The 23188-nt window shown below is 45.5% G+C and overlaps 1 long non-coding RNA gene and 1 pseudogene across 1 annotated transcript; one reads left to right on the top strand and one right to left on the bottom strand.

Moving 5' to 3' along the window:
- The first annotated feature begins 1924 nt into the window (after positions 1-1924).
- On the top strand, positions 1925-17860 carry LOC141584760 (uncharacterized). The gene is made up of 3 exons (XR_012517964.1): positions 1925-2490; positions 7628-7692; positions 17350-17860. It is a non-coding gene; the product is annotated as an uncharacterized LOC141584760 (long non-coding RNA).
- LOC120364889 (small nucleolar RNA U3) lies at positions 8073-8163 on the bottom strand (annotated as a pseudogene).
- Positions 17861-23188: the final 5328 nt, after the last annotated feature.

The raw sequence follows: 23188 nt of genomic DNA, 5'->3' as shown, positions 1-23188 counted from the left end.
ATATTTATGGGCAGTTTTGGACCTTGTCATCTCAGAAAGATGTAACAGAACTCAAGAAAGGCAACAGCAATTACTCCGAGATGGGAGTGGAAGGCCACAGCCCAGACCTCTCATCCGAGCCTATACGTATACTCAAGTCTTCCCTCAACCTGTCACGAAATGCTAGTTGGCTTTATTATCTCTCCTTCACGGGTCACTCATTTTTTTTTTGTTTGTTTGTTTTGAGACAGAGTCTTGCTCTGTTACCCAGGCTGGAGTGCAGTGGCGTGATCTTGGCTCACTGCAAGCTCTGCCTCCTGGGTTCAAGCGATTCTCCTGCCTCAGCCTCCCGAGTAGCTGGGATTACAGGTGTGTGCTTCCATGCCCAGCTAATTTTTTGTATTTTTAGTAGACACGGGGTTTCGCTGTGTTAGCCAGGATGGTCTCCATCTCCTCGCCTTGTGATCTGCCTGCCTCAGCCTCCCAAAGTGCTGGATTACAGGCGTGAGCTACCGCTCCCAGCCTAAACATGTGTTGTTTTAAGCCACCATGTTTTGGACTAATTTGTTATGCAGCAATAGACAACTAATACATCTGGATTGTGTGACTGTCCCTGAAGGGGCAGATGAAGTCAGTCTCATGTGAACCACGTGGACTGAGGTCAGAGAAGAGGTGTCTCTCCAAAGGAAAACTAAGGTGTCGTTGCCAGAAGGGGGATGGAATATCTGGGCAGGCAGAACACCGGCTGCCCACCTCACATATCTCTTTGGGAATGTAAGGAGCTGGCAACTAGAGATACAGATTTGTCAGTGATTCATGTACAGGTGATTGTTAAAACTATCAGAATGGATGAAATTTCCCCTAAAGAGATGAGAGTCAAGGGCAGATCTCTCGAGAATAGCAACAATTAAGGAGCAGATGGAAGAAGAGACAAAGGTGATTAGATTAAGGCAGAGGTGTAGGAAGGCATGTGCTTGATGTTGCCCAAATTCAACTTGTTGGCTGGTAAGACACACATCAGCGGAATCGCAGCCTCCTATTAGAAATCTGGGTCTATGTGAATAACTGTGGAAATCAGGCATGTGGATGACTTTGTTTACCAAGCGAGTAGAGATGGAAAAGAAGACCAAGGACTAATCCACATGGAATCTGTATATTTAGGCAACAAGGGAGTTAAGAGGACTCACAGGAAGGGAGCTGAGAAGGAACAGCTGGAGGCTGAGGCGGGTGGATCATGAGGTCAGGAGTTCGAGACCAGCCTGACCAACATAGTGAAACCCCGTCTCTACCAAACATACAAAAATAAGCAGGGCATGTTGGCAGGTGCCTGTAATCCCAGCTACTCAGGAGGCTGAGGCAGGAGAATCTCTTGAACCCAGGAGGCAGAGGTTGCAGTGAGCTGAGATCATGCCGCTACACTCCAGCCTGGGCAACAGAGTGAAACTCCATCTCAAAAAACAAAACAAAAAACCCCACATATTTGTTTTCTCTGTTTTTGTGGATCAGGAATCTGAGCAGAGCTTAGCTGGGTCCCCTGATTATGTCATCCAGGGGTTCAGTCTAATCTGAAGGTTCGATGGGGAATAGATCTGCTTCCAAGCTCACTCTCACAGGTTTTGGGAAGATCCAGTTCCTCGAGGGCTGTTGGACTGTGGACCTCAGTTCTTTTTTCACTGTTGGCTGGAGGCCATGCTAGGTTACTTGCCATGTGGGCCTCTCCAACATAAAAGCTTACATGGTAAAAGCCAGCAAAAGAGAGAGTCTGCTAGCAAGATGAAATCCAGTCTTTTGTTACCTAATGACAGAAGTGACAACCTCTCCACATTTGCCATATTCTACTGGTTAGAAGTAAGTTACCACAGGGCACGGTGGCTCACGCCTGTAATCCCAGCACTTTGGGAGGCCGAGGTGGGCAGATCACAAGATCAGGAGTTCAAGACCAGCCTGGCCAATATGGTGAAACCCCGTCTCTACTAAAAATACAAAAATTAGCTGGGTGTGGTGGCGTGTGCCTTTAGTCCCAGCTGCTTGGGAGGCTGAGGCAGGAGAATCACTTGAATCTGGGAGGCAGAAGTTGCAGTGAGCCGAGATTGCACCACTGCACTCCAGTCTGGGTGATAGAGCAAGACTCTGTCTCAAAAAAAAAAAAGTAAGTTACTCAAGAGGAGAGGATTACACAAAGGCATGATTACTAGGAGGTAAGATGACTGGGAGCTGTCTTAGAGGCTGTCACCCACACCAGACTTAGCCAATTAAGTCATAATAATTGGATCAAGGATGGGTATCCAATCAGAGTCAATCACAATTAGGCCTAAGGTGTTGGCTGTAATCTTTGGGAAAGTGATATTGCCAGCACTGTTATGCTGATAGACAAAGCTTGAAACTGCTGATGGCCATAACTGCTGCCAAATGGGGGAAGATCCGCTGAAAATGAGAACATAACAGAGCAAAGCAGCAACAAGAGATGGAGAGAGACAGGTGCCTGGGAACCGGATACAGCCATGTCTACAGGTGAACCTCTTGAGTTTTTAATGATGTAAGCCACAACATTTCCTCTTCTCCTTTTGTTAGTTTCAGTTGGCGTCTGTCACCCATAACCAAAACAGTTCCACCTGATAAAATGTCACAGTGATGTCTTGGATGCAGTTTGCACGAACCCAGTTTCATTGTCTTACCTTCACCCTCCCCACAAACCTGCTTTTCTTCTTAGGTTCTATTTCACAGTTAAAAGGGTAACACAGTTGTTTAGGCTGAAAACCGTCACAGAGTCATCTTTACCCTTCTTCACTGGTTGTGCCAATAAGGAGGAGTAGCCCATGCAACCTGGATTGCAAATTGGAGTGGCCCATGAAACATGATCTTAAATACAGGTAAACAGGTTACTCTAAGCCATTAGAATCTTACGGAATTTCTGGTTGTGAGCCACATGATTTAGAGGATGATAATGTATCTGACTCTCTTATCTGAACACGCCATGGACTAAAATGAAATTCTGACAAACTGCCTGGTGAGCTTGTGGATCAGAAGACACCTGGGTTCGATTTGTGAAACTATTCTATCTCCAGGCAGATTAAAAGAATTGGTGTAGTTTGAAAGTCAATCATAATTTCTTTTACATCTTTTATCTTAGGGTTGCAATCATAATTCTAATCCTTATCTTTCTTATTCTCTGCCACCTTCACCCAAATTGCCCTAAATCCTATGCATTCTGCTTCTTAGACAAGTCCTTTTCTCTCCATTCCCCTGCCCCTTGGGGGTTTGTATCATCCTCTGAATAATTTTCCTTTCAACCCCCATTCCATCAGAATGGGAGTCTACAACACAAACCTGAGATCATTCGTGCATCCCGAATTATGATGGTTCCCTAATATTTATTATTTTAATTTATTTTATATTTTGAGACAGAGTCTCACTCTGGTGCCCAGGCTGGAGTGCAGTGATGCAATCTTGGCTCACTGCAACTTCTGCCTCCTGAGTTCAAGTGATTTTCCTGCCTCACCCTCTGGAGTAGCTGGGACTACAGGAGCCTGGCACCATGCCCAGCTAATTTTTGTATTTTTATAGAGCCGGAGTTTCACCAGGTTGGCCAGGCTGGTCTCCAACTCCTGGCCTCAAGTGATCTGCCCGCCTTGGCCTCCCAAAGTGCTGGGATTGCAAGTGTGAGCGACTGCACCCTGCCTAATTTTTGTATATTTTTAGTAAAGACAGGGCTTCACCATGTTGGCCAGGCTGAAATCCTGACCTCAGGCAATCTACCCGCCTTGGCCTCCAAAGTGCTGGGATTACAGGCATGAGCCAAACGCCTGGCCCTTAGTATTTAGATAATGCTTCCTAAACATTATTGGATCACAGACACTTAAAAAAAAAAAAAAACTGATGAAAGCTATAGGTGACTCTTTCTAGAAAAATCTGTTTTTTTGTACTGTGGTATTGATATGGTTTGGCTCTGTGTCCCCACCCAAATCTCATGTTGAATTGTAATTCCCATTGTTGGGGGAGGGACCTGGTGGGAAGTGATTGGATTATAGGGGCAGAATTCCCCCTTGCTGTTCTGGTGATAGTGAGTTCTTGAAAGATCTGATGGTTTAAAAGTGTGTAGCATCTCCCGCCTCGCTCTCTCCCTCTCCTGCCACCATGTGAAGAAGGAGCTTGCTTCCCCTTCACCTTCCACCATCATTGTAGGTTAACTGAGGCCTCCCAGTCATTCTTGCTATTAAGCCTGTGGAACTGTGAGTCAATTAAACCTCTTTCCTTCATAAATTACCAAGTCTTAGGTAGTTCCTTATGGCAGCATGAGAATGGACTAATACAGGTATACATGTCAAGGGGATCAGGAACCCTCTGGAGTTCATTCACGTACCACTCCCCACAACACACCTTCTAATCTCCTCCAGATCAGAACTTCTTCAAGAGGATACATTCCAAACTTCTTAGCATGGCACTCAAGGCCTTCCAAACTTATTCCGAGTTGCCTGTCTAGCTGCTCCTACTACCTATGCTGTTAGTTTATGTCTAATTCCTCATCAGACCAAGGGGCTCCATGAGAACAGAGATTGTGCCCTTTCATTTCTTCTTCTCCTTCTTCCTCTTCTTCTTCTTCTTCCTCTTCTTCTTCTCCTTCTTCTTTGAACGAAGTTTCACTCTTGTCACCCAGGCTGGAGTGCAATGTCAAGATCTCGGCTCACTGTGACCTCTGCCTCTGAGGTTCAAGCGATTCTCTTGCCTCAGCCTCAAGAGTAGCTGGGATTACAGGCACCTGCCACCAGGCCCGGCTAAATTTTTGAATTTTTAGTAGAGACGGGGTTTCACCATGTTGGGCAAGCTGGTCTCAAATTCCTGACCTCAGGTGATCCGCCCACCTCAGCCTCCCAGAGTGCTGGGATTATAGGCCTGAGCCACAGCACCCAACCTCATGTTTCCTTCTCACATCTCCCCAGATGGAATGAAAGTTTTTCAGGAGCAGTGATGCGAACCCATGGCCTCGCTAGAGAAACTGTTGATTGACTGCTAGATATTACTAATTTCCAGGCAGCAAAAGGGTTTTAGGGTCATGAGCCTACTGAATATAACTACAATGTTCTATTCTCCAAATATATTTGGAGAGAGCTTTGATTCAAACTTCTCAGTTTCAGTGGATTCCATAAATATGGGGACTTCTCAGACCTTGTGCCATGATTTTTGTTTAGAAAATACAGGTCCTCAGTGGTGAACTTACCACATTTGCCAGTTAATTAGTGCTAGGAATCTTTTTGGTGGCTAAGGCTCTTTGGACCCTGGAGAAACCGAAAGATCTAGTCTGGTTGGTGGATTCTTAGGAGAGTTTACTGATTTCATAACGTAGCCCTGACTTAACCCCAAACCCCAAGACAAGCCAGGGCAGGACTGTCTCCCACATTACTCCCAAATGGAGGTCCTAGGGAAATCTTAGGCAAGAGAAAATCATTCTTCCATGGCCACATTTCACACATTTCTCCACATTTCAGTGTTTTTTCCACATCCCCCACACACACTGGGACACTTCATATCACATGGAGAGAAGGGAAGGAAGACATTACCAGTCCATTACGGTTTGGAGAGCAAGAGCTCCGCCTGTCTTGTTGAACTTGTCCACTGTCACAACAGTGCCTAGCACAAGTAAGTACTCAATTAAAACTTGAATAAGCCGGGCACGGTGGCTCAAGCCTGTAATCCCAGCACTTTGGGAGGCCGAGGCGGGTGGATCACGAGGTCAAGAGATCGAGACCACCCTGGTCAACATGGTGAAACCCCGTCTCTACTAAGAATACAAAAAAAATAGCTGGGCGTGGTGGCGCGTGCCTGTAATCCCAGCTACTCAGGAGGCTGAGGCAGGAGAATTGCCTGAACCCGGGAGGCGGAGGTTGCGGTGAGCCGAGATCGCGCCATTGCACTCCAGCCTGGGTAACAAGAGCGAAACTCCGTCTCAAAAACAAACAAACAAACAAACAAACAAACAAACAAAAAAACAAAAAAAACTTGAATAAATGGGCCGGGTGCGGTGGCTCAAGCCTGTAATCCCAGCACTTTGGGAGGCCGAGGCGGGTGGATCACGAGGTCAAGAGATCGAGACCAACCTGGTCAACATGGTGAAACCCCGTCTCTACTAAAAAAAATACAAAAAATTAGCTGGGCATGGTGGCGCCTGCCTGTAATCCCAGCTCCTCAGGAGGCTGAGGCAGGAGAATTGCCTGAACCCAGGAGGCGGAGGTTGTGGTGAGCCGAGATCGCGCCATTGTACTCCAGCCTGGATAACAAGAGCGAAACTCCGTCTCAAAAACAAAAAACAAAAAACAAAAAACAAAAAAAAAAAAACTTGAATAAATGAATGGGAAAATGGGAGAAGTCCTGACTTCAGGTGATCCACCTGCCTCGACCTCCCAGAGTGCTGGGATTACAGGCCTGAGCCACTGCGCCTGGCCTCTAAAAAAAAAAAAATTTTTTTTTCTGAGACAGAGTCTCGCTCTCTCACCAGGCTGGAGTGCAGTGGCACGATCTTGGCTCACTGCAACCTCTGATTCCCTGGTTCAAGCGATTCTCCAGCCTCAGCCTCCCGAATAGCTGGAATTACAGGCATGCGCCAGCACACACAGCTGAGTTTTATATTTTTAGTAGAGATGAGGTTTCACCATGTTGGCCAGGATGTTGGCCAGGATGGTCTCTATCTCCTGACCTCGTGATCCGCCCACCTCAGCCTCAAAAAGTGCTAGGATTACAGGTGTGAGCCACCACACCTGGCCAAAAAAATAATTTTTTAAAATTATAGACCGGGTGCAGTGGCTCATGCCTGTAATCCCAGCACTTTAGGAGGCCGAGGTGGGTGGATCACGAGGTCAAGAAATCGAGACCATCCTGGTCAACATGGTGAAACCCCGTCTCTACTAAAAATACAAAAAATTAGCTGGGCATGGTGGCATGTGCCTGTAATCCCAGCTACTCAGGAGGCTGAGGCAGGAGAATTGCCTGAACCCAGGAAGCGGAGGTTGCGGTGAGCCGAGATCGCGCCATTGCACTCCAGCCTGGGTAACAAGAGCAAAACTCCGTCTCAAAAAAAAAAAAAAAAAATTATACTTTAAGTTCTGGGGTACATGTGCAGATCTTGTAGGATTGTTACATAGGTATACACATGCCACAATGGTTTGCTGCCTCCATCCTCCCTTCACCTGCGTTAGATAATTCTCCTAATGTTATCCCTCCCCAACCTCCCCACCCCCTGCTATCACTCCCCAACCCCCCACTCACCAGCAGACCCCAGTGTGTGATGTTCCCCTCCCTGTGTTCATGTGTTCTCATTGTTCAACACTCACTTACGAGTAAGAACATGTGGTGTTTGATTTTCTGTTGTTGTGTCAGTTTGCTGAGAATGATAGTTTCCAGCTTCATCCATGTCCCTGCAAAGGACATGAACTCATCCTTTTTTATGACTGCATAGTATTGCATGATATATATGTGCCACATTTTCTTTATCCAGTCTATCCTTGATGGGCATTTGGGTTGGTTCCAAGTCTTTGCTATTGTAAACAGTGTCACAATGAAAATACGTGTGCATGTCTTTATAATAGAATTATTTATAATCCTTTGGATATATACTCAGTAACAGGATTGCTAAGTCAAATGGAATTTCTATTTCTAGATCCTTGAGGAATTGCCACACTGTCTTTCACGATGGTTGGATTAATTTACACTCCCACCAACAATGTAAGTGTTCCTATTTCTCCACATCTTCTCCAGCATCTGTTGTCTCCAGATTTTTTAATAATCACCATTCTAATTGGCGTGAGATGGTATCTCAATGTAGTTTTAATTTGCATTTCTCTAATGACCAGTGATGATGAGCATTTTTTCATATGTTGGCCACATAAATGTCTTCTTTTGAAAAGTGCCTGTTCATATCCTTCAACCGCTTTTTGATGGGGTTGTTTTTTTCTTGTAAATCTGTTTTAGTTCTTTGTAGATTCTGGATATTAGCCTTTTGTCAGATGGGTAGCTTGCAAAAATTTTTTCCCATTCCGTTGGTTGCTGGTTCACTCTAATAATTGTTTCTTTTGCTGTGCAGAAGCTCTGGAGTTTAATTAGATCCCATTTGTCTATTTTGGCTCGGTGCTCTACACGTTCAGAGAAATGTCTCTAGTAACAAACTATAGAAATTATCCCTGAAAGTACAGTCTTCAAAAGATTTTTTAAAAAATAGCTGGGCATGGTGGTGTGGGCCTATGATCCCAGCTACTCAGGAAGCTGAGGTGGGACCTGAGCTTGAGCCCAGGACCTCAAGGCTGCAGCGATCTGTGATTGAGGTAGGATAATAGGACCTGGAGGCAGAGAACCTAAGGACTTCCTAGAACTAAATCAAACAAAAACACTTCAGCTGTGATAGGAAAATCCTCTTCTTTTTACTACCAATTTTTTTTTTTGAGATGGAGTCTCATTCTTGTCACCCAGCCTGGAGTGCAGTGGCATGATCTCAGCTCACTGCAACCTCCACTCCTACGTTCAGGCGATTCTCCTTCCTCACCCTCCCGAGTAGCTGGGACTACAGGCGTGTGCCACCACGCCTGGCTGATTTTTTGTATTTTTAGTAGGGACAGGGTTTCACTATGTTAGCCAGGATGGTTTCGATCTCCTGACTTTGTGATCCGCCTATCTTGTGGATCAAGTGCTGGGATTACAGGCATGAGCCACTGTGCCCAGCCGGCTGTGGCATTGTTTAATCCTACAGCAATTCTAGACTCCAGGTGCTTACTTACTTAAAAGGTAAGAATCATCTTCATCTCTTCTGACTAAAGCCATGGAGTCCTAACTCCTGATCCGAAGAATCAAAGATATGGGGCAGCAGGGAGGAGGAAAGACCATCCAGACCCAGAGATATACTTCCTCTAGTTGAAAGATAACTGGTAAGGCAAAACCCTAGCTGATAATGACTATGAGAAGCTGTGCTTTCATATTCTGTCCTTTACCCTTCTCTGGACAAAATACACGAAAGAAGAACAACATTGATGAAGTCAGGCATGGAGGCTCACGCCCATAATCCCAATACTTTGGGAGGCTGAGGTGGGTGGATCACCTGAGGTCAGGAGTTCAAGACCAGCCTGGCCAATATGGTGAAAATCCGTCTCTACTAAAAATACAAAAACTAGCTGAGCGTGGTGGCGTGCTCCTGTAATCCCAGCTACTCAGGAGACTAAGGCAGGAGAATTGCTTAAACCCGGGAGGCGGAGGTTGCCGTGAGCTGAGATGGTGCCAATTCCAGCCTGGGAAAAAGACTGTGTCTCAAAACAAAACAAAACTTTGCTCAAATATAGACATTGCACTCTTTGAATCAAAAGTGTGACCATTTCTAGGCATAGGTGGGACCAGAGAAGCGTGTCCTGAATCAGATTCACAAGGAGTTCCCTAGTGGTTGGAGTGAAAAGCCAAATATTCGTGTATATGCTACTGATTTTATATGGTGGTTTAAGTTCAGCACTGTGTCTAAAGATGGAGGAGGTGCTCTTGGCTGGGAAAAACAGAAAACACTATTGGAAAATAGGAATTTGCACTGGACTTGGAAGAATGGCAGCATTTAAATGAACAGAATCTATACAGACCCAGCTGGTGGCTCACGCCTGTAATCCCAGCATTTTGGGAGACCAAGGCAGGCAGATCACTTGATGTCAGGAGTTTGAGACCAGCCTGGCCAATGTGGTGAAACCCCACCTCCACTAAAAATGCAAAAATTAGCCGGGCAAGGTGGTGTGTGTCTCTAATACCAGCTATTTGGGAGGCTGAGTTAGAATTACTTGAACCCAGGAGGCAGAGGTTGTAGTGAGCTAAGATCGTTTTTTTTTTTTTTTGAGATGGAGTTCCGCTCCTGTTGCCCAGGCTGGAGTGCAATGGCGCGATCTTGGCTCACTGCAACCTCCACCTCCCGGGTTCAGGCAATTCTCCTGCCTCAGCCTCCTGAGTAGCTGGGATTACAGGCACCCGCTACCATGCCCAGCTAATTTTTTGTATTTTTAGTAGAGACGGGGTTTCACCATGTTGACCAGGATGGTCTTGATCTCTTGACCTCGTGATCCGCCTGCCTCGGCCTCCCAAAGTGATGGGATTGCAGGTGTGAGCCACCGCGCCCGGCGCTAAGATCGTGCCGCTGCACTCCAGCTTGGGCAACAGAGCAAAACTCCATCTCAAATAATAATAATAATAAATAGGATCTGAAAATGCATTTTTGTTTTGTTTTGTTTTAGCCAATGCATACTGAGTGCCAACTCTGTAGGTTCCAGGCTCCATCCTCAGAGTGGAGGACAATGACACAAAGATATGGTCCCTGCCTTCCAGGAGATTTTCAAAATTATTTCAGCATGAGGGCAAGTTTTCTAGTGAGGTTCACTCTGGGCCCCAGAGGAATCTCCAGGAAACTCAGTTCTGATGAAGCAGAGCTAGATGGCCAGGGACGGGGGCTCCAGGCTGGACAATCTGGCTGTAGCCGCAGAGTAGGAATTGGCTCTGATGCTGCACCCCAGAGCCGGCCGGCAGACAGCGCCCTTGGACCATGACCACACCATTGTGGTTCATGGGTAGGAATCATCCTCGCCCTGGTGGTCCTGTTGCCATGCATTTTCTGCTCAGTCCCTGAACCATAGCCCTTGGGAATGGTATTTGATCTACTATATTAGTCTACCCTGGGACTAATATAGATTGGTTCTCTTTATTTATTTATGTTTTGAGACAAGATCTCACTCTGTTATCCAGGCTGGAGTGCAGTGGTGTGATCTCGGCTCACTGCAATCTCCACCCCTTGAGGCTCAGGTGATCTTCCCACCTCAGCCTCCTGAGTACCTGGGACCACAGGTGTGCACCACCACACCCATCTAATTTTTATACTTTTTGTAGAGATGGGTTTTTGCCATGTGGCCCAGGCTGGCCTCAAACTCCTAGGCTCAAGCAATCTGCCCACCTCAGCCTCTTAAAGTGCTGGGATTATACGTGTGAGCCACCACACCTGGCTAACTTTGACTTTTAAAAAAATTATTATTATAAGAGACACATTCTGCCTTTGTTGCCCACGCTGGAGGGCAGTAGCTATTCATAGGCACAATCCTCCGACTGATCAGCGAGAAGGTTTTGAAAGACTTTGACTTTTAAGTTGACTTAGGAGAGAAGATGAGAAAGAGTACCTATGGGACTTCCAAGAGGAAATGCCCAGTTGCAGAGCAGGCCCTTTAAACCTGAAACAGTGAATCCCTAAGACAGTGAATTGGGGTGTCCTGGGGTAGGAGAAGGACTGGAGAAGACCCAGGGGTGGAGTATGCAAATAGCAGACCTTGGTTTGAATGTTGCCTCTGCCCTTCCCAGCTGGGACACCCTGGGCAATTTCTTTCCCTTTCTTTCTTTTTCTCTTTCTTTCTTTCTTTCTTTCTTAGTTTCTTCCTTTCTCTTTCTTCATTTCTTTCTTTTTTCTTCCTCCCTTCCTTCCTCCCTCCCTTTGTTTCCTTCTTTCCTTCCTCCTTCCCTCCCTGGCTCCCTCCCTTCTTTTTCTTCCTTCCTTCCTTCCTCCTTCCCTCCCTCCCTCTCTTCTTTTTCTTCCTTCCTTCCTTCCTTCTTTTTTTGAGACAGGATCTTTCTTTGTCACCCAGGTTAGATAGAGTGCAGTAGTGTGAACACAGCTCACTGCAGCCTTGACCTCCCAGGCTCTGGTGACCCTCCCAACTGAGCCTCCTTAGTACTTGGGACCACAAGTGTGTGCCACCACACCCAGCTAATTTTTGTATTATTTTGGTAGAGGCAGGATTTTGCCATGTTGCCCAGGCTGATCTCAAACTCCTGGGCTCAAGTGATCCTTCTGCCTTGGCCTCTCAAAATGCTGGGATTACAGGCATGAGCCACTGTGCCCAGCCCAAATTATTTCTTACACGCTCCTTTTCTTCATTTACAAATCTGGCAAAACAATACCAATAATGGGATTATTGAAAAGTTTCAGCAAAATACTGAAAATAAAGGCTAGTGTGGGGCACACATAAAAGCATAGCATGGGGAGAAATGCCAGATATAGGTGAAGGGGAGAAAGGCAGGAAATCACACTGCCATGTGTGTACCTATGCAACAATCTTGCATGTTCTTCACATGTACCCCCAAACCTAAAATGCAATAAAAAAAAAGCCAACTGAAAGTGGGCTCACGCGCAGGTGGGGGATACTGGGGAGCTTCACAGGGGCTCTCAGGGTGTGTAGAGCGATGAGCAGAAGACATCCAGCTGAGCCTGGGCAAGCCTATATTTATGTTTTTGGAGTGGATTGAATACTTGGCCAAAATGCTTTTCAGATCTGCGGCCACTCAAGGAGAAATGGGTTGGAATGGGGAGGGGGCTGGGGGCCAAGAGGCAGGCTGCATGGCCAGACTGTTGCTCCAGGATGATGGATGGGCCCATTTCAAGGCTTGTAATTAGTGATGACTAGCTCTAAGATCCTTCCCATGAAGACGTATTCCTTGCTCCTCTGTGCCCAGGAGGCCCTCCTCAGGGATTGGGTCTGGGACTGGGGTATAAAGTTTGCCCCCAAACTCTGGCACAGACTTCCAGAGGATGGTGCTTTTGTACATGTGCATGAATACAAGTACATGTATATTTTTGATACTTCTATCAGTGTATGTGTACATGTATGTACATGTGTGTTGTGTGTAGTATGTATTTACATGTACGTGAGTGCACATATGTGCTAAATTGCTGGTCAAGATAAAGTTTTTAGGTTTTGTTTTTTTTTTTGAGATGGACTCTCACTCTGTTGCCCAGGCTGGAGTGCAGTGACATGATCTAGGCTCACTGTAGCCTCCACCTCCCAGGTTCAAGTGATTCTCCTACCTCAGCCTCCTGAGTAGGTGGGATTACAGGCACCCACCACCACACTTGGCTAATTTTTGTATTTTAAGTAGAGACAGGGTTTCGCTATGTTAGCCAGGCTGGTCTCAAACTCCTGACATCAAGTGATCCACCCACCTTGGCCTCCCAAAGTGCTGGGATTACAGGCATGAGCCACCCTGCCTGGCCCAAGAGAAACATTAAATAGAGTCAGAAATGAGAAGAATGCTTAAAATCTACACTTTTGTCTGGGTCACGTGAAGGAGACTCTCAGTTTCAGAGAAGTTACTTGGCTATGACTAGCCCGTGTCAATACGCAAATGGTAGGCAGACCCTGTTCCAGTGGAGGAAATAATAGAAGCTTCTGTGCTTCTCTGGAAGCTGCCACTTGCCACTATCCCTGGTAGCCAAAGCAGGTCAGGGGAGAGGAGGTGTCCCAATTTGCAAAAGGTTTTGTTTTGTTTTTTTGTTTGTTTTTATAACGGGGAATCCATATTTCACCAACATTTCTTCCTAAGATTCAAAATTGTGGAGAGCATTTGGGTTGGATAGATACAATGTCAACAAAAGCTTAGGAAAAGGAACATCACTGAATTCTCTAACATGAAATCATCTTTTGAGCAATGAAAGCTTGGTTACCGAGCATAAGTTCTAGAGTCAGACACTGGGGTCTACTCCTACTTCCAGTATTTATCATTTTTGAGATTTTTTTTTTTTTTTTTTGAGACAGAGTCTCGCTTTGTCACCCAGGCTGGAGTGCAGTGGCGCGATCTTGGCTCACTGCAACCTCTGCTTCCTGGGTTCAAGCAATTCTCCTGCCTTAACCTCCCAGGTGGCTGGGACTACAGACACCCACCACCACGCCTGGCTAATTTTTTGTATTTTTAGTAGAGATGGGATTTCACTGTGTTAGCCAGGATAGTCTTGATCTCCTGACCTCGTGATCTGCCTGCCTCAGCCTCTCAAAGTGCTGGGATTACAGGCATGAGCCACTGCGCGTGGCCTCTGAGATCTTTTTTTTGAGACAGAATCTCACTCCATCACCCAGGCTGGAGTGCAGTGGTGCTTCTCAGTTCACTGCAACCTTTGCCTCCTGGGTTTTAGCGATTCTCTTGCCTCAGCCTCCCAAGTAACTGGGATTACAGGTGCCCACCACCACGCCCGGCTAATTTTCATCTTTGGTAGAGAAGTGGTTTCACCATGTTGGCCAGGCTGGTGTCACACTCCTGAACTCAAGCGATCTGCGCACCTCAGCCTCCCAAAGTGCTGAGATTACAAGTGTGAGCCACCTCTCCTGGCCTTCTGAGATCTTGAATGAGTAGATCAATTGCACTCTAAGGTTTAATTATTTAATCTATAAAAGGGGATAATAATGATGTGGTGCTACTATGTGTTATATAAATTTGAATTACACAAGCTTGAAAAACTGAAAATCTCCCTAAATTAAAAAAAAAATCAAGGGTTGTATAATTTCACAATTGGTGGGCTGAGTGGATTGTCAACTGTACTCATAACTATTGGCATGATAGCGACACTTGAGCTGGCAAAAGTAAATAACAGGCATCCACGCTCATGTTGTGTGAATCAGTTGTTGCTTATGTACATCGTAAATTCTGAGAGTGACATTTATGACTAATGTGCTGTTATTTTAACATTCAGCATTATCATTTAAAATATTTCCTGTATTCTACAGTGATGTTATCTCAGAGTTCATTTATTAAGTGATGGCATTAGTGCTAAAAACACTCTCCAAAATCAATAACTTTGTAATGGAAGTTAGATATGATAAAACACTCAAAAAAGCCCAAATAGCTGTCATGACATGCCAAGCAGTTAATTTAAGAGTGCCCACTCTGAAAAATATTAGAGATTTCGTATTTAGAAAATAAACAATAGTATGAAGACAAGACATTCTACATATGGTTGAATATTTTCTCCCTACCTTTTACAGTCATTTTTCTGGAAAACTGAGTGTCAAATTACCTAAATTTTGAACTATCTAACATATTCAATAACACGTCCTTTTCCTAAGGTGTGATCTCTCGTAAATGAAATAACGTCATCTATGTAAAATTCTTAGCGCAGTGCCTGACAGCATGGCAAATGGTTAATGCGTGTAAGGTAGACATGCAGCTGATGTAGTTGTCAACCATGGGTCAAAACAATGTCCTAAGGGATAATAGGGATGAGGCTGATTCTGACATATAGCTCATGTCAGAAGCCTTCCAGAATCCAGACAGAACCTGCAGGTATTGATCTTTGAGGAAAGGTGGCTGAACAAGTATTAACTGTAAACTTTGGAATCAAAGTTTAAATCCCCACATCAGCTGTTTAAGAAATCTGGAATTGGCCAGGTGCAGTGGCTCATGCCTGTAATCCCAAACACTTTAGGAGGCTAAGGAGAGGGGATCACTTGAGGTCAGGAGTTTGAGACCAGCCTGGCCAACATGGTGAAACCCCATCTGTACTAAAAATACAAATAGTAACTGGATGGGTGGTAGGTGCCTATAATCCCTGCCACTCAGGAAGCTGAGGCAGGAGAATCCCTTGAACTCTGGAAACGGAGGCTGCAGTGAGCCAAGATCATACCATTGCACTCCAGCCTGGGCAACAGAGAGAGATTCTGTCTCAAAATAAAAAAAAAGAATCTGTAACAGCAAAAACACCTCCCTGAAAAGGCAGTGTCCATGGAGCTATGCAGGACAAGGCTTCAACAGTGACATCGAGTGGCGGCAAGGACTCATTGCAATGGAACCCTAATCCCATGTCAAGGTGCTTCCTAGAACTGCCCCAAGCCTATCCACGTGTGGAGGAGTCTACAGTTGGGGATGGGAAACAAATCACTGAAAATGAATCTGCGGACAGACAGGCCTTTGTCTATCCCAGAGTACAATTGCAGGGCAGGGCAGAAAGGTAGCAGTTGTAGGGGTGTGTGTGTGTGTGTGTGTGTGTCTATGAGTGCATAGCCCTTTGTCCATTTTTCTCAAGGGAAATGGAAATGAAGATAATATATTTATTTATTATTATGAATACACAGGTAGCTGTATATTTTTATTTATTTATTTATTTATTTATTTACTTTTTATTTTTTGAAACAGTCTCACTCTGTCGCTAGGCTGGCATACAATGGCACAAACTTGCCTCACTGCAACCTCTGCCTCCCAGGTTCAAGCATTTCTCCTCCCTCAGCCTCCCGAGTGTATCTGGGACTACAGGTGCACACCAGCACGCCCAGCTAATTTTTGTGTTTTTAGTGGAGATGGGGTTTTACCATGTTGGCCAGGCTGGTCTCAAACTCCTTGATCCGCCTGCCTTGGCCTTCCAAAGTGCTGGGATTACAGGCGCAAGATACCATGCCCAGCACAGCTGTGTATTTATAATAATGTATTATATATTAAGGCATAGCAACAGAAGATTCAATTTATGTGCAAGCAACTTGAAACTTCATAATATTATAATGATAATATTATGATAATATTATAATATTATAAACTTCTAATATTATAATGATCTCGACAAAAGCTCTTGATTCTTTTTATTTTTTATTTTTATTTCAATATTTTTTATTCAATATTTTTTCAATATTTTATTTTATTTTATTTTATTCAATATTTTTATTTCAATATTTTTTATTTTATTTCAATTGAAACAAGAGTTTCAATCTTGTTGCCCAGGCTGGAGTGCAATGGCACGATCTCGGCTCACCGCAACCTCCGCCTCCTGGGTTCAAGCAATTCTCCTGTATCAGCCTCCCAAGTAGCTGGGATTACAGGCATGTGCCACCACGTCTGGCTAATTTTTTGCATTTTTAGTAGAGACGGGGTTTCACCATGTTGGCCAAGATGGTCTCGATCTCTTGACCTCGTGATCCACCCCCCTCGGCCTCCCAAAGTGCTGGGATTACAGGCGTGAGCCACCGCGTCCGGCCCAAGCTCTGGATTCCTTTTTTTTTTTTTTTTTTTTGAGATGGAGTTTCGCTCTTGTTACCCAGGCTGGAGTGCAATGGCGCGATCTCGGCTCACCGCAACCTCCGCCTCCTGGGTTCGGGCAATTCTCCTGCCTCAGCCTCCTGAGTAGCTGGGATTACAGGCAGGCGCCACCATGCCCAGCTAATGTTTTGTATTTTTAGTAGAGACGGGGTTTCACCATGTTGACCAGGTTGGTCTCGATCTCTCGACCTCGTGATCCACCCACCTCGGCCTCCCAAAGTGCTGGGATTACAGGCTTGAGCCACCGCGCCCGGCCCAAAGTTCTGGATTCTTTAGGGAAAAACAGAGCAGCAGGTTGCTGGGGAAAGTTGCTAATAGTTGTCTGCAACTAATAGTTGTCTGTAAGACCACGTATGGTATACTGGAAAAGTGGCCAGAATTATTCACATTTCCTTATATTAATGCCCTTAGCAGAACGACTTTCCAGGTCTTTTCTTTAACAGGTAGCGATTCTTTCCTTACTTTGAATCTGAACTGATCTGGTGACTTGCTTTGGCTGTTAGAATGAGACATAAGTGATGTTCTATTACTTCATAGTTTCAGATTCAAGAGGCCTTGCATGCATCTGCTTGCTTTCTTGGACTTTTGCAACCTCCATATGAATACGCCAGACTACCCTCCTGGAAGACCAGAGATCACTTGGACCAGAATCGGGCGGTCAGCTAATTGATCCCAGCCAAAGTCCAAAACATGTGAAAGAGACTATGCAAGCTCAGAGAAATCAAACCTCATCAAACCTTCAGTTAACCCCCAGCTGACTGCAGCAGGTATGTAACCATAGCCGAGGCTACCCTAGATCTGATCTGCCAACCCCACACTGACTCAATGACTCATTAGCAAAATAAATGTTCAGGCCAGGCGCAGTGGCTCATGTCTATCATCCCAGCATTTTGGGAGGCTGAGGTGAGTGGATCACCTGAGGTCAGGAGTTCGAGATCAGCCTGGCCAACATAGTGAAACTCCATCTCTACTAAAGATACAAAAATTAGCCAGGCACGGTGGCACACACTTGTAGTCCCAGCTACTCAGGAAGCTGAGACAGGAGAATCGCTTGAACCCAGGAGACAGAGACTGCAGTGAGCCAAGATCATGCCACTGCACTCCAGCCTGGGCAAGACAGAGAGAAACTCCATCTCGAAAAAACAAAAACAAAAACAAAAACAAAACAAAACAAAAACAAACCAAAATAAATGTTCATTGTTTTAAACAAAAAAAGTGACACATCCCCTCTTATAAGAAAAGCCTCAGAAAAGAAAATATTTCAATTATCTTGGGTGTGGTGGCTCATACCAGTAATCCCAACATTTCGGGAGGCCAAGGCTAGAGGATTGCTTGAGCCCAGGAGTTCCAGACCAGCTTGGCAACATGGTGAGGGTGAGTCCCTTTTTTTTTTTTTTTTTTTTTTTTTTTTATTTGAGACAGAGTCTTGCTCTATCCTCTAGGTTGGCATTCAGTGGTGTAATCTCAGCTCACTGAAATCTCCGTCTCTCAGGTTCAAACAATTCTCTTTCCTCAGCCTGCAAGTAGCTGGAATTACAGGTGTCTGCCACCATGCCTTGTTAATTTTTGTATTTTTAATAGAGACGGGGTTTCACTATGTTGTCTAGGTTGGTCTCCAACTCCTTACCCCAAAGTGTTGGGATTACAGGCATGAGCCACCGTGCCCAGCCAAGACCCTGTCTTTTTAAAAAGCAGGATCAATCAGCTGACGGATTCTGCTTCCCGCTACTCAGAAGGCTGAAGTGAAAGGATCACCTGAGCCCAGGAGTGAAGGCTGCCGTGAGCCATGTTCGAGCTGCTTCACTCCCGCCTGGGCGATAGAGCAAGACCCTGTCTCAAAAAATAAAATAAAATAAAATAAATAAATAAATTTTCTTCATTTCCAGATTTTTCTGTGCTTTCCAGATGAGTAAGAATCTCCTCTTTCCTGCTCTGGATATGATGACTCATTCATTTAATCATTCATTACATAGATTTTTTTTTTTTTTTTTTGAGACAGAATCTCACTGTCACCCAGGAGTATAGTGGCACAATCTTGGCTCACTACAACCTCTGCCTCCTGGGTTCAAGTGATTTTCATGCCTCAGTCTCCTCAGTAGCTGGGATTACAGGCATATGCCACAATGCCCGGCTCATTTTTGTATTTTTTAGTAGAGACAGGATTTTGCCATGTTGCCCAGGCTGGTCTCGAACCCCTGGCCTCAAGTGATCCACCCACCTTGGCCTCCCAAAGTGCTGGCATTACAGGCATGAGCCATCACACCCGGGCCTCCACAGTTTTTTTGTTTTTGCTTTTCTTTTTAGTGCAAGATACTTTGATGGGCACTGTGGGGTCACATGGTGCAGGGAGTAAGAAGATAGAGATTTAAGTTACAGTCGAGTTTGGGCAAAAAGGAAATAAGACTGCCTAAATAAGTAACCTACCACACTTGAATTTGGACAATGTGGGATCGATTTGCAGCAGTCTGACCTTTGGATAGTTACTTAACCTCTCTGAGTTTTGGCTTCTTAATTTCACAAATGGGAAGATTACTTGGCTCAGCATGATTGGAAGGGTCAAAGGAATTTGCAAGGTCCTGTGCCCCCAGAATCATCTTCCACTTCCTGACTTTGTGGGTTCACATTTCAGATTGGTACTAAGCACCACCTTCATCACGTCAGGATCTCCCCAAGAAGAGGGGAGTGTTCCTGTATTTGGGCGGTGTCTTTGTTTTTTTTTTTTTTTTTTTTGAGACGGAGTTTCACTCTTGTTACCCAGGCTGGAGTGCAATGGCACGATCTTGGCTCACCACAACCTCCGCCTCCTGGGCTCAAGCAATTCTCCTGCCTCAGCCTCCTGAGTAGCTGGGATTACAGGCACGCGCCACCATGCCCAGCTAATTCTTTGTATTTTTAGTAGAGACGGGGTTTCACCATGGTGACCAGGATGGTCTCGATCTCTTGACCTCGTGATCCACCCGCCTCGGCCCCCCCAAAGTGCTGGGATTACAGGCTTGAGCCACCGTGCCCGGCCCTGGTGCCTTTGCTTTTAACAGCTCCTCACATAAGAATCAAAGCATGACTCACCCAGACAGGAATGCGGGGTCTTCCCAGCATCCTAAGAGATTGACTTTGGGAAACTGAGAAAGGAAGATATGGTGTGGTTGAATGTATGTGTGAACTTTATTGGGATAAGGGATACCCAGAAAACTAATAAAATATCATTTCTGGGTGTTCTCAGTGAGATTGTTTCCTGAAAAGACTGGCATTTGAGTTGGTGGCCTGAGTAAAGAAGATTGTTCTCACTAGGCCAGGTGCAGTGGCTCACACCTGTAATCCCAGCACTTTGGGAGGCCGAGGTGGGCAGATCACGTGAAGTCAGAAGTTCGAGATCAGCCTGGCCAACATGGTGAAACCCCGTCTCTACTAAAAATACAAAACATTAGCCGGGCATAGTGGCACGTGCTTATAGTCCCAGCTACTCAGGAGGCTGAGGCAGAACTGCTTGAACCTGGGAGGCAGAGGTTGTAGCATCCTGAGGTTTGGCCTAGCTAGCCTGCGCCAGAAACAGTTCACACAGCAAGACATGGGCTGAAGTACAGTCTGAAAATCAGAAATAAGCAACAGTCATTGCATGACAAGGGATGAACCATAAACATCCACCATGTCATCTTTCTTCCTCCCTCAGAACCCTCGACCCCAAAGAGAACATGCATGAAACAGGAAGAGCGTAAGGACCCAAGTTTAGACTTTGGGGAATGAACGTCCTTGGTAATCAGTGTCTATGATGCACTTGCCTTACCAAGTCTTACTGGAAGCCTGGGTGGCCTCACATCTTGCATTCAGCCCTGAGTTTGGCACCCCTAGCCGAGGGCCACTGAGAAGAGAACCAGCTCAAAGGGCTGAGAGTTGCAAGCCTGGCTGTGGTACCCAGTTCAGCCAGTTACCACACTGCCTCCCATCCCTGTTTCTCCTTATCATCAGGCTATTCTGTGAGAGAGAGATGAGGAAGCTAGATTTTGCCCGCGGCAGAAGTTCCCAGAGTATGGGGCAGCAGTGATGTGAGCATACATGCTGGTGGCTTTCACGGCCTTAAGGAAGACACTCACCCTACAGAAATACCTGAGGAAAGACTAGCTTGACCTGAGATCCTATGTGAAAATAAAATCTTCACCAGATCAGGCAGACACTTGATAAATGTCTGTGGACCGACAGCTGAATCTCCACGTGTAGCTGTGGGAAAGCACACATCTCTGGGCTGTTTGGGGTTGGGAACCTGAATGTCAGAAATGGAATATTACGCAGCCATCAAAAACGATGAGTTCACGTCCTTTGTAGGGACATGGATGAACCTGGAAACCATCATTCTCAGCAAACTGACACAAGAGCAGAAAATCAAACACCGTATATTCTCACTCATAGGCGGGTGTTGAACAATGAGAACACATGGACACAGGGAGGGGAGCACTACACACTGGGGTCCGTTGGGGGGAAATGGGGGAGGGGCGGGGCGGTGGGGAGGTGGGAAGAGATAGCATGGGGAGAAATGACAGATACAGGTGAGGGGACGGAAGGCAGCAAACCACACTGCCAAGTGTGTACCTATGCAACAATCTTGCATGTTCATCACATGTACCCCAAAACCTAAAATGCAATAAAAAAAAAAAAAGAAAAAAAAGAAAGAAAGAAATGTGGATGAAAGAGCTGGAGAGGGGGTGAGGATGACAGGCTGGAGGGTCTGGATCTGTTTCCTTATCAGCCTGAGAAGCCAAGGGGCTAAGGCCAGAAACCACAGTCAGTGTGTTTGGGTGGACAATGCTGTGACGAGGAGAGAAGGAAAGGAAGGGAGGGGAGATGGAGAGACACAGAGGCAGAGAAACAGGGGAGGGGGACAGAGACAAAGACATGGGATGGGAAGGAAAGAGAAAGGAAGAAAGGGAGAGTTAAGGAAGATGTAAGAGCTAGAGTATCAGTGAGTCTAACCTAGAAATGAGAGAAATGCAGAGACATCTTCAGAGATGAAATGAATTCTTTGGTTAGAGTCTGTCTTCTATCTGTCTCTCTCATCAGACTGTAGATTTTGAAGGCAGGCACTAGGTATAAGTCACGTTTACATTCTCAGAGCTTAGCATAGTGTCTAAATGCTAGACATTCAATAAACGATTTTCTTTCTTTCTTTTTTTTTTTTTTTTGAGACGGAGTTTCACTCTTGTTACCCAGGCTGGAGTGCAATGGCGCGATCTCAGCTCACTGCAACCTCTGCCTCCTGGGCTCAGGCAATTCTCCTGCCTCAGCCTCCTAAGTAGCTGGGATTACAGGCACGCGCCACCACGCCCAGCTAGTTTTTTGCATTTTTTAGTAGAGACGGGGTTTCACCATGTTGACCAGGATGGTCTCGATCTCTTGACCTCGTGATCCACCCGCCTCGGCCTCCCAAAGTGCTGGGATTACAGGCTTGAGCCACCGCACCCGGCCTCAATAAACGATTTTCAAACAAATAATATATTAAGACAGGCAGACTTTTAAGACAGAAGGTCAAAAACACAGAAGATAGTGGCTATGAGCATAGTCTTTTTTTTTTTTTTTTTTTTTTTGAGATAGAGTTTCGCTCTCGTTGCCCAAGCTGAAGTGCAATGGCACGATCTTGGCTTATCACAACCTCCACCTCCCGGCTTCAAGTGATTCTCCTGCCTCAGCCTCATGAGTAGCTGGGATTATAGGCATGTGCCACCATACCCAACTAATTTTGTATTTTTAGTAAAGATGGGGTTTCTCCATGTTGATCGGGCTGGTCTCGAACTCCCGATCTCAGGCAATTTGCCTGCCTTAGCCACCCAAAGTGCTGGGATTACAGGCATGAGCCACCATGCTCAGTCTTTTTTTTTTTTTTTTAAGACTCAGTCTTGCTCTTGTCCACCAGGCTGAAGTGCAATGGTGTGATCTTGGCTCACTGCAACCTCCACCTCCTGGGTTTAAGCCATTCTTCTGCCTCAGGCTCCCGAGTAGCTGGGACTACAGATTTGTACGACCACACCCAGCTAATTTTTGTACTTTTAGTAGAGACAGGGTTTCACCATATTGGCCAGGCTGGTCTCAAACTCCTGACCTCATGATCTGCCTGCCTTAGCCTCCCAAAGTGCTGGGATTACAGGCATGAGCCACCATGCCTGGCCAACCATAGTCTCAAGAGTCATAAGAGGTGCTATTAAATCTCAGTTTCATCATTACCTAACTACATTGCCTTTGAACAAGACTTAGCCTGAGTTTACCATATACAGTTACTGTGAGAATTAAATGCCTGCAAAACTCTTAGCAGACTGCCTATGTTCCCAATTATGTTAGCTACTGTCATTATTGTTGTCAGAGTTGTTGCAGACAAAAAAGCAAGATAGAGGCT

This window comes from Saimiri boliviensis, chromosome 6, assembly GCF_048565385.1.
Source record: "Saimiri boliviensis isolate mSaiBol1 chromosome 6, mSaiBol1.pri, whole genome shotgun sequence".
Taxonomy (NCBI): domain Eukaryota; kingdom Metazoa; phylum Chordata; class Mammalia; order Primates; family Cebidae; genus Saimiri; species Saimiri boliviensis.
This window is presented reverse-complemented; position numbering and strand designations above follow the sequence as displayed.